We start from the raw sequence: 16,055 nt of genomic DNA, 5'->3' as shown, positions 1-16,055 counted from the left end.
CATGCTTCCTCTCCATGATGACAGAGGGATATCCTTGGGCCTTAAAAACCAAGGATTTTTCATTCACTTGAATGATTAACTCTCCTCTGTCAACATCAATCACAGCCTTTGCTGTGGCTAGGAAGGGTCTGCCAAGGATGATGGATTCATCCATGCACTTCCCAGTCTCTAGGACTATGAAATCAGTAGGAATGTACTGGTCTTCAACTTTAACCAGAACATCCTCTACAAGTCCATGGGCTTGTTTTCTTGAGTTGTCTGCCATCTCTAATGAGATTCTTGCAGCTTGCACCTCTAAGATCCCTAATTTCTCCATTACAGAGAGGGGCATGAGGTTCACACTTGACCCTAAGTCACACAAGGCCTTCTTGAAGGTCATGGTGCCTATGGTACAAGGTATAGAAAACTTCCCAGGATCCTGCCTCTTTTGAGGCAGTTTCTGCCTAGACAAGTCATCCAGTTCTTTGGTGAGCAAGGGAGGTTCATCCTCCCAAGTCTCATTTCCAAATAACTTGTCATTTAGTTTCATGATTGCTCCAAGGTATTTAGCAACTTGCTCTTCAGTAACATACTCATCCTCTTCAGAGGAAGAATACTCATCAGAGCTCATGAATGGCAGAAGTAAGTCCAATGGAATCTCTATGGTCTCATTTTGAGCCTCAGATTCCCAAGGTTCCTCATTGAGGAACTCAGAGGAGAGTGGTGCACGCCCACTGGGGTCTTTCTCAGTGGCGTCTTCTTCCTCTCTTTCCTCTCCATATTCGGCCATGTTGATGGCCTTGCACTCTCTTTTTAGATTTTCTTCTGTATTACTTGGGAGAGTACTAGGAGGGAGTTCAGTAACTTTCTTGCTCAGCTGACCCACTTGTCCTTCCAAATTTCTGATGGAGGACCTTGTTTCATTCATGAAACTTTGAGTGGTCTTTATTAGATCAGAGACCATTGTTGCTAAGTCAGAAGTATTCTGCTTAGAACTCTCTGTCTGTTGCTGAGAAGATGATGGAAAAGGCTTGCCATTGCTAAACCTGTTTCTTCCACCATTATTGTTATTGAAACCTTGTTGAGGTCTCTCTTGATTCTTCCATGAGAGATTTGGGTGATTTCTCCATGAAGAATTGTAGGTATTCCATAGGGTTCTCCTAGGTAATTCACCTCTTCCATGGAAGGGTTCTCAGGATCATAAGCTTCTTCCTCAGATGAAGCATCCTTTGTACTGTTTGGTGCATTTTGCATTCCAGACAGACTTTGAGAAATCAAATTGACTTGTTGAGTCAATATCTTGTTCTGAGCCAATATGGCATTCAGAGTGTCAATCTCAAGAACTCCTTTCTTCTGACTAGTCCCATTGTTCACAGGATTCCTTTCAGAAGTGTACATGAATTGGTTATTTGCAACCATTTCAATCAATTCTTGAGCTTCTGCAGGCGTCTTCTTCAGATGAAGAGATCCTCCAGCAGAGCTATCCAAGGACATCTTAGATAGTTCAGAGAGACCATCATAGAAAATACCTATGATGCTCCATTCAGAAAGCATGTCTGAAGGACATCTTCTGATTAATTGTTTGTATCTTTCCCAAGCTTCATAGAGGGATTCTCCATCCTTCTGTCTGAAGGTTTGGACTTCCACTCTAAGCTTACTCCATCTTTGTGGTGGAAAGAACTTTGCCAAGAAGGCATTGACTAGCTTTTCCCAAGAGTCCAGGCTTTCTTTAGGTTGAGAATCCAACCATATTCTAGCTCTGTCTCTTACAGCAAAAGGGAATAGCATCAGTCTATAGACCTCAGGGTTAACCCCATTAGTCTTGACTGTGTCACAGATTTGCAAGAATTCAGCTAAAAACTGATGAGGATCTTCCATTGGAAGTCCATGGAACTTGCAATTCTGTTGCATTAGAGAAACTAATTGAGGCTTAAGCTCAAAGTTGTTTGCTCCAATGGCAGGGATAGAGATGCTTCTCCCATAGAAGTCGGGAGTAGGTGCGGTAAAGTCACCCAGCACCTTCCTTGCATTGTTGGCATTGTTGTTGTTTTCGGCTGCCATGGGTTCTTCTTCTTTGAAGAATTCGGTCAGGTCCTCTAAAGAGAGTCGTGCCTTGGCTTCTCTTAGCTTTCGCTTCAAGGTCCTTTCGGGTTCAGGATCAGCTTCAACAAGAATGCCTTTGTCTCTGCTCCTGCTCTTATGAAAGAGAAGAGAAAAAGAAAATGTGGAATCCTCTATGTCACAGTATAGAGATTCCTTGAAATGTCAGAGGAAAAGAGAAATAGAAAGAAGAAGGAGAAGAAGAATTCGAACTTTAATTAGATAAGGTTCGAATTGTGCATTTAGAAGGAGTGGTACTCCATAAATAGAAGGATGTGAGAAGGAGGGAAGAGGATTTTCGAAAATTCAATTAAAAGATTTTGAAAACATTTTGAAAATTTGATTGATAATTTTCGAAAATTGAAAGTGGAAGAGAAATCAAGTGATTTTTGAAAAGATTTTGAAATTAGAAACTAAAAAGATTTGATTGAAAACTAATTTGAAAAAGATATGATAAAAAAATATGATTGAAAGGTTATTGTCTTAAAAAGATGTGATTGAGAAGATATGATTTGAAAACCATTTTAAAAGATATGTTTTGAAAATTATTTTAAAAGATTTGATTTGGAAAATTAGTGACTTGCCTAACAAGAAAAGATATGATTCAAACATAAAACCTTCCTTAACAGAAAAGGCAAAAAAATGTTCAATCGAATCATTAATTGTTAGTAAGTATCTTTGAAAGGAAAGAAATTAATTTTGAAAACATTTGAGTGAAAAGATTTGATTTGAAAAAGATTTGATTTTGAAAAACTTGAAAAAAATTGATTTGAAAACAAAATCTTCCCCCTAGCACCATCCTGGCGTTAAACGCCCAGAATGGTATACATTCTGGCGTTTAACGCCCAAAATGCTACCTCTTTGGGCGTTAAACGCCCAACCAGGTGCCCTGGCTGGCGTTTAAACGCCAGTCTGCCTTCTTCACTGGACATTTTTGAATGCTCAGCTTTTTCTGTATAATTCCTCTGCAGTGTGTTCTGAATCTTCAATCCCTTGTATCATTGACTTGAAAAGACACAAATTAAAAATATTTTTGGATTTTTAATAATTAAAATGCAACAAGAATCAAATAACAATGCATGCAAGACACCAAACTTAGCAGTTTGTATACTACTGACACTAATGAACTGAAAATGCATATGAGACACACAAAATACTCAAGTCAATAGAATTCAAAGATCAGAGCAAGTGAATCATCAAGAACATCTTGAAGATCACTAAGACATATGAATGCATGCAATTGACACCAAACTTAGGATGAGACACTAGACTCAAACAAGAAATATTTTTGAATTTTATGATTTTTTTTTTATTTTTTAATTTTTTTGTGTTTTTCGAAAATTAAGTGGAAAAAGAAGGTATCAAAATTCTTAATGAGAATTCCAGGAATCAGTGCAATGCTAGTCTAAGACTCCGGTCCAGGAATTAGACATGGCTTCACAGCCAGCCAAGCTTCCAAAGAAAGCTTCGGTCCAAAACACTAAACATGACCAAAGGTCAGCCAAGCCTTAGCAAATCACTGCTCCAAAAGCAAGATTGATATGAAATCAACAAGCTCTTGTGGTGATAAGTTGAAACCTCGGTCCAATCAGATTAGACATGGCTTCTCAGCCAGCCAGATTTCAACAAATCATCATGAAACTCTAGAATTCATCTTCAAGAATTTCGAAAAAAATACCTAATATAAGCAACAAGATGAACCGTCAGTTGTCCAGCCTGAACAATCCCGGGCAATAACACCAAAAATTTGATGTTGTTGCCGGATCTTGGCACTGATGTTACCAAAGGCTTGCTCAAAACTAGAACAATCCCCGGCAACGGCGCCAAAAACTTGGTGCGCGAAATTGTGAACTATACTTTTTCACAACTCTCATAATCCCTGGTAATGGCTCCAAAAACGTGGTAGCCCAATACCATGGCATTACACAACTTCGCACAACTAACCAGCAAGTGCACTGGGTCGTCCAAGTAATAAACCTTACGTGAGTAAGGGTCGATCCCACGGAGATTGTTAGTATTGAAGCAAGCTATGGTCATCTTGTAAATCTTAGTCAGGCAAACTCAGATATATATGGTGATGAACGAAAATAACATAAAAGATAAAGATAGTGATACTTATGTATTCATTGGTAGGAACTTCAGATAAGCGCATGAAGATGCCTTCCCTTCCGTCTCTCTGCTTTCCTACTGTCTTCATCCAATCCTTTCTTACTCCTTTCCATGGCAAGCTCGTATAGGGTCTCACTGTTGTCAGCAGCTACCTCCCATCCTCGCAGTGAAAGCTAATGCACACACTCTGTCACAGTGCTGCCAATCACCGGTGTGGTTCCCTCCCCTACCGGAATAGAATAACTCTTTTGCGTCTGTCACTAACGCCCAGTAGGTTACAGGTTTGAAGCATGTCACAGTCATTCAATCATTGAATCCTACTCAGAATACCACAGACAAGGTTAGACCTTCCGGATTCTCTTGAATGCTGCCATCAGTTCTTGCCTATACCACGAAGACTCTGATCTCACGGAATGGTTGGCTCGTTTGTCAGGCGAGCACTCGGTGTCAGGCGATCAACCATGCATCGTGCAATCAGGAATCCAAGAGATATTCACCAAGCCTCAAATGCTTGTAGAACAAGAGTGGTTGTCAGTCACTTTGTTCATGAGTGAGAATGGTGATGGGCGTCAATCATCACCTTCATCATGTTGAAGAACAAGTGATATCTTGGATAAAGAACAAGCGGAATTTGAATGAAAGAACAATAGTAATTGCATTAATACTCGAGGTACAGCAGAGCTCCACACCTTAATCTATGGTGTGTAGAAACTCCACCGTTGAAAATACATAAGCATAAGGTCTAGGCATGGCCGAATGGCCAGCCTCCCAATGATCTAAGAACTAAAATGTCCAAAGATGATCTAGAGATCTAAAAGTGATCAAAAGATTTCTATACAATAGTAAAAGGTCCTACTTATAAGAAACTAGTAGCCTAGGGTGTACAGAAATGAGTAAATGACATAAAAATCCTCTTCCGGGCCCACTTGGTGTGTGCTTGGGCTGAGCAATGAAGCAATTTCGTGTAGAGACTTTTCTTGGAGTTAAACGCCAGCTTTGGTGCCAGTTTGGGCGTTTAACTCCCATTTGGGTGCCAGTTCCAGCGTTTAACGCTGGGATTCCTTGAGGTGACTTTGAACGCCGGTTTGGGCCATCAAATCTTGGGCAAAGTATGGACTATTATATATTGCTGGAAATCCCAGGATGTCTACTTTCCAACGCCGTTGAGAGCGTGCCAATTGGGCTTCTGTAGCTCCAGAAAATCCGCTTCGAATGCAGGGAGGTCAGAATCCAACAGCATCTGCAGTCCTTTTTGGTCTCAGGATCAGATTTTTGCTCAGGTCCCTCAATTTCAGCCAGAAAATACCTGAAATCACAAAAAAACACACAAACTCATAGTAAAGTCCAGAAAAGTGAATTTTAATTAAAAACTAATAAAAATATACTAAAAACTAACTATATCATATCAAAAACATACTAAAAACAATGCCAAAAAGTATACAAATTATCCGCTCATCACCTGTACTGTGAGCTCCATTTCCTGACCTATCGGAAGAAGAATCTGAACATTGAAAAGAAATTGTCCCTTCCCACCGACCTGAGGCACTCCATGGAGGCTCGTATTCAGGGATTGGGCCTAGGTTTTGTTGATAGAGATAAACACATCATGGGTCAATGAATTTTATTGTAACTTCTTCAGAGTGACCCTTGATTCGATTTACCTATGAGGCGAGCAAATTTTGGTTACCGAGGCTACTATTGAGGATGCACTACATTGCCTACCTAAGACTGGTGCCACAGATACCTATGAGCAGGCGGAGTTAGCGATGTATTGTTTGACCTTTAATTACGAGGCTTTGAGATGTGTTATTGCCACCCCGGATGCCCCTTGGGTGATAAATTCTGACAACAAGAAGCCCAAGGGGATGTTATTTACTTATCTGTCTAGGGAGACTAGGACTTGGCAGCAGATCTTTACCACCTATGTCATGCCTACTACCCACTTTACAGAGATTCCGATGGACATGCTCGTCCTGATTGGTTGTGTTATGGAGGGGAAGGAGGTATACTTCCCCCGGTTGATCAGGAGATACATGTGGCGAGCACATATCCGTGGCATACTTCCATTTCCCACTCTGGTCACTAGAATGGCTGAGCTAGCCGGTGCTCAATAGAGGGACAATGACGTGTCACCACTACCCCCAGACGACGACGATAAGGAGGATGTTATTCCATGGGGTATGTGGCTGCACGAGAAGCCCCCATCCCGGCGTGCATCTTGAGCTCGAGCCAGAGCAGCACCAGCTAGACCCTCTTCTTCCTCAGTCGCAGCAGGACCATCGACGCCAGTAGCACCACTACTAGCACCCCAGCCGACATATCTCTTAGTTCAGCGTCTTTTCCGCTTCATGGAGTGCAGTGAGCGCCATATTATTCGATGTCTGGACAGAGTGGATCAGATGTTCATGGCACTGGACGTTGAGTTGCGCCCTCTTCCTGCTTTCTTCTCATCTGATGAGGAGGCGCAGGCTCAGCCAGAGGCACCTCCACAAACACAGACCACCCAGGAGGCACAGCAGCCCCTTGAGGAGCCACAGCCTGAGACCCAGCAGCCAGATGTGACTGTTGACTCCCATGAACCTGAGCAGTAGCATCAAGGACGATGCTTCATTTTAAGTGTGGGGAGGTCACCGTCATCGCCGTCGGTAGATAGCTATGTTTGGTGAACATTTTCAGACATTTATCTCCTAATTTCTGTTATTTTGCTTTATTCTACACATTTTTTTAAGATTGTTGTATATACTAGTATTTTGGACACCTTTATTTTAGTTGTTGCATAATTTTATTTTAGTTTATTGCATTTTGCACCTTAGATTGGATACATTTCATATTTTTAGTAGATTTTCTTTATTTAGTTGTTTTAATTTTTCTTGGTTGTGATTGGAAAATATTTTGGATTTTTGAGATCTAGTTAATCCTTTTGCATATGAAAGTTGTTTTGATTAGAAAAAGGGGATACACTAAGGAATTTTTAGAACCTCTCAATCACAATATTGCATTAATAAGCTTAGTCAAAACATAGAAATTTTTCAAGGAATTGATCTATAGGGCACCACCCCAATTGATTGAAAATTTTTTTTAGAACTTGTTTGAATTATACACTTTGTGGATCATGTTTTGAGTTAAGAACACAAGCTTATGAAATTTGAGCCTAATGGTGTGGTTACATCTTATAACCACTTATTTTTCCTTCTTGTGTGTAATTGTTCTCTTTCTATGATTGTGATCCTTGATTTGTTTAATTCTATATTTCCATCATTCCTTGTATACATGCACTTATATGATTGAGGCCATTGTTTCATTAGCTCACTTACATAAATAGCCTACCTTTTACTCTCCATTGTTAGCCAATTTTAAGCATATGCTTAACCCAATTATTATTTATTGTGGCACATTACAAGCCTAAAGCAAAAAAAAAAACAATAAAAGTCCCTTGTTTGGATCTTTGATTAGCTTAGGCTAGTGAGAGTGCTTATTAGTCAAGTTTGGGGAGAATTGGGAACATTGGTTGGGATAAAAGGGTGTTTTATAATTCTATATTTGGGAATTGGGTACATGCTCATGTATAGATTAAATGTATTAACCTTATGCATTGATGTTCTTGTACAAAGTTTGAAAAAAATGAAAAGAAAGAAAAAAGAAGAAAAACAACAAAAAAGGGACAAAATACCCCAAAGCAAAGTCCAATAAGATCAATGCATAAGTGTTGCGAAATAGAGATAATGCATGAGTATGTGAAAGTGAAGAATGGGTAGTTAGGTTAGCACTTAATTGTATAGGCTAATATATAGGTTAAGTGGGAAGTCTAGGTTAATCAAAGATTCAAATCTTAGTCCACTTAACCATATATGACCGTACCTTGACCCTAGCCCCATTACAACCTTATGGAAAGTCCTCATAATGATTGTATGCATGCATTGAATGATTGTTGATTGTTAGATGAAGAACAAATCTTAGAAAGCATGATTAGGGGGGGAATTGAGTGAATCAACCCTTAAACACTTGAGTGACTAGAGCAGATACACATCCGGTGAGGGTTCGGTTGCTCAAGTACATATTTTCTCCATAATCATTCTTCTTCATGCAAGTTTGTGAATTTGTTCTGATAATTCAATCCAATTGTGGGTTTGGTTTGAGTTGATTCCTATTTCTTTAGCCCTTATGCCTACACATATTTTCTTGGAAGTTGATTTGTTTTGACCAAGTGATTGCATTCATATAGATAGATATATCTAGATAGGTTGCATTTATGTAGTTTACATTGAATAAAAGTTGATACCCTTTGCTTCTTTCTTGAATTTAGCATGAGGACATGCTTAGTTTAAGTGTGGGGAGGTTTGATAAACCCCAATTTTGTGGTTTATCTTGTGCTTAATTTAGGAAATTTTATTACCCTTTTCCCATATTTATCCAATGAAATAGCATAGTTTTGTAATTCTCCCTCAATTTGTGATTAAATGTGAAAACATGCTTTTTAGGCCCTTAAATTGGTGATTTTAACTCACCTTAATTCCATTTGATGCCTCGATGTGTTTGTTAGTGATTTCAGGTTCATAAAGCAAGTATTAGATGGAAGAAGTAAAGAGAAAAGCATACAAAATGGAGAATGCATGAGAAAACAAGGATTAGGAATACATCAATGGACACGCGCGCATCTGACGTTGAATGGCGATGCGTACGTGTACATGACGTGTACGCGTGGATAAGAAAGTTTCAAGCGACGCGATGTGTGACCCACGCGTACGCGTCGATGTTCGCACGTGACTCACTTAAAGGAAAAATGCTGGAGGCGATTTCTGGACTGTCTAGGCCTAAATCCAACTCATTCCTGAAGCTATTTCATGCAGAATTCAAGCTAGAGTAAAGGGGGGAGCATTTAGTTAGTCATGATGAGCCTTTAGTTAGTTTTCTAGAGAGTGAAGCTCCCTCTTCTCTCTAGAATTAGGTTAGGATTAGGTTAAATTCTCTTAGATCTAAGTGTAATTTCTTGATTTAATCTTGTTTCCTTCACAATTCCTTGTTCTAATACCTTAATTGTCTTGATCTCTTGTTAATTCCTTGTTTTGCTCTCTTTTATGCTGATGAACCATTGTTGAATCTTGATTTCTTTTAATGCAATTTTATGTTTCCATGTCTCTTTTATGTTTATTTTCATTGCTATTGTTGATTTCTTACTTATATTAGTTATGGGTTCCATTTATTCTTGCATTTTGTGATGTTTAATTTTCTTGAACTCTAGTTGTTTGATAGAATGCTTCCTTTAGTTTTTGAGTAGTTATCTTTACTCTTGGCCTAGGCCAAGGGAATTGAGCGACCTTGAGTCATTGGATCTCAATGAATTGGTGATTTGAGAACCCTATGTCGTCAATTTAATAACCATTGACTCTAGCCTACTACCAAGTCAATTAGTAGCTAGGTTAGGACTTATGGATTGATATTGAACAAGCCTATTTCACGTACCTCAAGCTTAGGAGTATATTATGCGTACTTAAAGCTTTTGGAGGTAGACTTAATAGGTTGGTTCCTTACAATTGTCAATACATGGTTTGTAGACAAGGATGGTGATCTCAATTACCTATGTCTAGCCAAGAACATTTTTCCTTTATTTTATTAGTTAATTATTTATTTACCTTTTTTGCCCTTCATCAATCAAACCCCCTTGCATCTTCGTAGCTAATAATCATTCACTTCATTGCAATTCCCTATGAGACGACCCAGAGTCTAAATACTTCGGTTAATTCTTATTTGAGGTTTGCTACTTGTGACAACCAAAATTTAAATTTGATGTGAGAGTTGTTTGTTGATTTGGAGCTATGCTTACAACGAAATCATTATTTCTATAAGAAGAAAATCTAGACCGACGACAATCCTTGCCTATCAATATGCCACACCGAGAAGCTTTTGCCACCTCGTCCAATCAGACATAAGAAGGCAGGACGTTGGACAGAATACTGTTAGTACCATAAGCTCTATGGACATTCCACTAACGAATGTTATGACCTAAAGAATGTCATTGAGAAGCTGGCCAGAGAAGGCCGGCTAGATAGATACTTGGCAGATAGATCAAATGACCTGAGAATGAGAAGGAGGGATGAAGAGGAAAGACAACAAGAGCATCCACCTCAGACCCCAGAGTGACACATACACATGATTAATGGGAGTTTCGCTGGAGGAGGAATGTCAAAATCATCACGGAAAAGACATCTTAAAGAGGTATACTAAGTTGGAGAGGAGATTAGAATTCCTGACTTACCTATCATCTCATTTACTAAGGAAGATGCCCAAGGGATAACATATGGGCATGACGATCACGTGATGATCACAATGATCCTCGCAAATGCAAACCTCCATAGAACCCTGATAGACTAGGGTAGTTCGGCGGACATCTTATTCTAACCCCCCTTCGACAAGCTCGGGCTGGAAGAAAAGGATTTAAAGGCTTACCCAGACAACCTATTTGGACAGGGGGATACACCAATCTAACCCCTAGGGTTCATCTCATTGTACACCACTTTTGGAAAGGGGGCGAGGTCAAAGACACTAAACATTAATTACATCGTGGTTGATGTCAACTCGGCATACAATGCTTTAATAGGTCAGACCACCTTGAATCGACTTGTAGCTGTCGTCTTAACACCTCACATCTGAATGAAGGTTCCCCATAACAGAAGGAATTCCCACCATTAAAGGGGACCAGAAGCTAGCGCGTAAGTGCTACAACGAAAGCGTTAATTTAAAAGTTAGCCTTAGGAGTAAAGAATTCAATACGATTGAACTGGGTGGAGTCCAAACTCAAGAAAAATTGTGCCCCCAACCGGGAGGCAAGGTAGAGGAGGTGTAAATTGGAGACCACCCTGACAAAACAACTAATATAAGGGCTAACCTAGAGAAAAACCTGAAGGAACAACTCGTTGATCTACTAAGGAGAAACTCCGACCTCTTTGCTTGGAAATCCTCTGACATGCCTGGCATAGATCCCGACCTGATGTCCCATGAACTCGTAGTATACCGAGGCTCCTGACCTATTCAGCAAAAGCGCCAGAAAGGGCACAGGTCGTGGAGGAGCAAGTACACGCCCTGCTAGAGGCAGCGTTCATAAGGAAGATAAAATACCCATTGTGGCTAGCTAATGTCATTTTGGTAAAAAAAAACAAAATGGAAAGTAGGAGATGTGTGTTGATTACACCGGCCTCAATAAAGCTTGCCCCAAAGACCCATATCCTCTTCCTAGCATTGACGCCCTGGTCGACTCATTCTTAGGCTACTGACTACTGTCCTTTATGGATGCCTACTCGAGATACAACTAAATCCCAATGTACAAGACAAATTAGGAAAAGACCTCATTCATAATTCCAAAGGCTAATTATTGCTATATAGTAACACCTTTTGGGTTAAAGAACGCGGGGGCTATATACTAATGACTAATGAATAAAGTATTTTCCTCTCACTTAGGAAAATTCATGGAGGTGTACATAGATGACTGATGAGCGGATAATTTGTATACTTTTTGGCATTGTTTTTAGTATGTTTTTGATATGATATAGTTAGTTTTTAGTATATTTTTATTAGTTTTTAATTAAAATTCACTTTTCTGGACTTTACTATGAGTTTGTGTGTTTTTCTGTGATTTCAGGTATTTTCTGGCTGAAATTGAGGGACCTGAGCAAAAATCTGATTCTGAGACCAAAAAGGACTGCAGATGCTGTTGGATTCTGACCTCCCTGCATTCGAAGCGGATTTTCTGGAGCTACAGAAGCCCAATTGGCGCGCTCTCAATGGCGTTGGAAAGTAGACATCCTGGGCTTTCCAGCAATATATAATAGTCCATACTTTGCCCAAGATTTGATGGCCCAAACCGGCGTTCAAAGTCACCTCAAGAAATCCCAGCGTTAAACGCTGGAACTGGCACCCAAATGGGAGTTAAACGCCCAAACTGGCACCAAAGCTGGCGTTTAACTCCAAGAAGAGTCTCTACACGAAATTGCTTCATTGCTCAGCCCAAGCACACACCAAGTGGGCCCGGAAAAAGATTTTTATGTCATTTACTCATTTCTGTACACCCTAGGCTACTAGTTTATTATAAGTAGAACCTTTTTCTATTGTATAGAAATCTTTTGATCACTTTTAGATCTCTAGATCATCTTTGGACATTTTAGTTCTTAGATCATTGGGAGGCTGGCCATTCGGCCATGCCTAGACCCTGTTCTTATGTATTTTCAACGGTGGAGTTTCTACACACCATAGATTAAGGGTGTGGAGCTCTGCTGTACCTCGAGTATTAATGCAATTACTATTGTTCTTCCATTCAATTCCGCTTGTTCTTTATCCAAGATATCACTTGTTCTTCAACCTGATGAAGGTGATGATTGACGCCCATCACCATTCTCACCCATGAACAAGGTGACTGACAACCATTCTTGTTCTACAAGCATCTGAGGCTTAGTGAATATCTCTTGGATTCCTGATTGCACGATGCATGGTTGATCGCCTGACAACCGAGTGCTCGCCTGACAAACGAGCCAGCCATTCCGTGAGATCAGAGTCTTCGTGGTATAGGCAAGAACTGATGGCAGCATTCAAGAGAATCCGGAAGGTCTAACCTTGTCTGTGGTATTCTGAGTAGGATTCAATGACTGAATGACTGTGACGTGCTTCAAACCTGTAACCTACTGGGCGTTAGTGATAGACGCAAAAGAGTTATTCTATTCCGGTAGGGGAGGGAACCAAACCGGTGATTGGCAGCACTGTGACAGAGTGCGTGCATTAGCTTTCACTGCGCGGATGGGAGGTAGCTGCTGACAACAGTGAGACCCTACACGAGCTTGCCATGGAAAGGAGTAAGAAGGATTGGATGAAGGCAGTAGGAAAGCAGAGAGACGGAAGGGAAGGCATCTTCATACACTTGTCTGAAGCTCTTACACCAATGATATACATAAGTATCACTATCTTTATCTTTTATGTTATTTTCGTTCATCACCATATATATCTGAGTTTGCCTGACTAAGATTTACAAGATGACCATAGCTTGCTTCAATACTAACAATCTCCGTGGGATCGACCCTTACTCACGTAAGGTTTATTACTTGGACGACCCAGTGCACTTGCTGGTTAGTTGTGCGAAGTTGTGTAATGCCATGGTATTGAGCTACCACGTTTTTGGAGCCATTACCAGGGATTATGAGAGTTGTGAAAAAGTATAGTTCACAATTTCGCGCACCAAGTTTTTGGCGCCGTTGCCGGGGATTGTTCTAGTTTTGAGCAAGCCTTTGGTAACATCAGTGCCAAGATCCGGCAACAACATCAAATTTTTGGTGTTATTGCCCGGGATTGTTCAGGCTGGACAACTGACGGTTCATCTTGTTGCTTAGATTAGGTATTTTTTTTTTCGAAATTCTTGGAGATAAATTCTAGAGTTTCATGATGATTTGTTGAAATCTGGCTGGCTGAGAAGCCATGTCTAATCTGATTGGACCGAGGTTTCAACTTATCACCACAAGAGCTTGTTGATTTCGTATCAATCTTGCTTTTGGAGCAGTGATTTGCTAAGGCTTGGCTGACCTTTGGTCATGTCTAGTGTTTTGGACCGAAGCTTTCTTTGAGAGCTTGGCTGGCTGTGAAGCCATGTCTAATTCCTGGACCGGAGTCTTAGACTAGCATTGCACTGATTCCTGGAATTTTCATTAAGAATTTTGATACCTTTTTCCACTTAATTTTCGAAAAATACAAAAAAATTTACAAAATCATAAAAATCCAAAAATATTTCTTGTTTGAGTCTAGTGTCTCATCTTAAGTTTGGTGTTAATTGCATGCATTCATTCATGTGTCTTAAGAATCCTCAAGTAATTCTTGATGATTTTTGTGTTCTAACCTTTGAATTCTATTGACTTGAAGTATTTTGTGTGTCTCATATGCATTTTCAGTTCATTAGTGTCAGTAGTATACAAACTGCTAAGTTTGGTGTCTTGCATGCATTGTTATTTGATTCTTGTTGCATTTTAATTATTAAAAATCCAAAAATATTTTTAAATTGTGTCTTTTCAAGTCAATGATACAAGGGATTGAAGATTCAGAACACACTGCAGAGGAATTATACAGAAAAAGCTGAGCATTCAAAAATGCCCAGTGAAGAAGGCAGACTGGCGTTTAAACGCCAGCCAGGGCACCTGGTTGGGCGTTTAACACCCAAAGAGGTAGCATTTTGGGCGTTAAACGCCAGAATGTATACCATTCTGGGCGTTTAACGCCAGGATGGTGCTAGGGGGAAGATTTTGTTTTCAAATCAATTTTTTTCAAGTTTTTCAAAACCAAATCTTTTTCAAATCAAATCTTTTCAATCAAATGCCTTCAAAATTAATTTCTTTCCTTTCAAAGATACTTTCTAACAATTAATGATTTGATTGAACATTTTTTGCCTTTTCTGTTAAGGAAGGTTTTATGTTTGAATCATATCTTTTCTTGTTAGGCAAGTTACTAATTTTCCAAATCAAATCTTTTAAAATAATTTTCAAAACATATCTTTTAAAATGGTTTTCAAATCATATCTTCTCAATCACATCTTTTTAAGACAATAACCTTTCAATCATATTTTTTTATCATATCTTTTTCAAATTAGTTTTCAATCAAATCTTTTTAGTTTCTAATTTCAAAATCTTTTTCAAAAATCACTTGATTTCTTTTCCACTCTTATTTTCGAAAATCAATTAAGTGTTTTTCAAAATGTTTTCAAAATCTTTTACTTAATTTTCGAAAATTACTTCCCTTCTTCTCACATCCTTCTATTTATGGACTAACACTATTCCTTAATGCAAAATTCGAACTCCATCTTCTTTGATAAGTTCGAATTTTCTACTTCTGTCTTCTACTCTTCTTTTCTTCTGACACCTAAAGGAATCTCTATACTGTGACATAGAGGATTCCATATTTTCTTGTTCTCTTCTCTTTCATATGAGCAGGAACAAAGACAAAGGCATTCTTGTTGAAGCTGACCCTGAACCTGAAAGGACCTTGAAGCAAAAGCTAAGAGAAGCTAAGGCTCAACTCTCTGTTGAGGACCTGACCGAATTCTTCAAGGAGGAAGAACCCATGGCAGCCGAAAACAACAACAATGCCAACAATGCAAGGAAGGTGCTGGGTGACTTTACTGCACCTACTCCCAATTTCTATGGGAGAAGCATCTCTATCCCTGCCATTGGAGCAAACAACTTTGAGCTAAAGCCTCAATTAGTTTCTCTAATGCAACAGAATTGCAAGTTCTATGGACTTCCAATGGAAGATCCTCATCAGTTTTTAGCTGAATTCTTGCAAATCTGTGACACAGTCAAGACTAATGGGGTTAACCCTGAGGTCTACAGACTGATGCTATTCCCTTTTGCTGTAAGAGACAGAGCTAGAATATGGTTGGATTCTCAACCTAAAGAAAGCCTGGACTCTTGGGAAAAGCTAGTCAATGCCTTCTTGGCAAAGTTCTTTCCACCACAAAGATGGAGTAAGCTTAGAGTGGAAGTCCAAACCTTCAGACAGAAGGATGGAGAATCCCTCTATGAAGCTTGGGAAAGATACAAACAATTAATCAGAAGATGTCCCTCAGACATGCTTTCTGAATGGAGCATCATAGGTATTTTCTATGATGGTCTCTCTGAACTATCCAAGATGTCTCTGGATAGCTCTGCTGGAGGATCTCTTCATCTGAAGAAGACGCCTGCAGAAGCTCAAGAATTGATTGAAATGGTTGCAAATAACCAATTCATGTACACTTCTGAAAGAAATCCTGTGAACAATGGGACTAGTCAGAAGAAAGGAGTTCTTGAGATTGACACTCTAAATGCCATATTGGCTCAGAATAAAATATTGACTCAACAAGTCAATTT

The 16,055-nt window shown here is 39.5% G+C and overlaps 2 non-coding genes across 2 annotated transcripts; one reads left to right on the top strand and one right to left on the bottom strand.

Moving 5' to 3' along the window:
* Positions 1-1,527: 1,527 nt before the first annotated feature.
* LOC130938281 (small nucleolar RNA R71) lies at positions 1,528-1,635 on the top strand. Its single transcript, XR_009069453.1, has one exon. It is a non-coding gene; the product is annotated as a small nucleolar RNA R71 (small nucleolar RNA).
* Positions 1,636-15,675: 14,040 nt separating this feature from the next.
* Positions 15,676-15,783, bottom strand: LOC130938420 (small nucleolar RNA R71). The gene has a single exon (XR_009069587.1). It is a non-coding gene; the product is annotated as a small nucleolar RNA R71 (small nucleolar RNA).
* Positions 15,784-16,055: the final 272 nt, after the last annotated feature.

The sequence above is a fragment of the Arachis stenosperma genome, chromosome 6, assembly GCF_014773155.1.
Source record: "Arachis stenosperma cultivar V10309 chromosome 6, arast.V10309.gnm1.PFL2, whole genome shotgun sequence".
In the NCBI taxonomy this organism is placed as follows: domain Eukaryota; kingdom Viridiplantae; phylum Streptophyta; class Magnoliopsida; order Fabales; family Fabaceae; genus Arachis; species Arachis stenosperma.
This window is presented reverse-complemented; position numbering and strand designations above follow the sequence as displayed.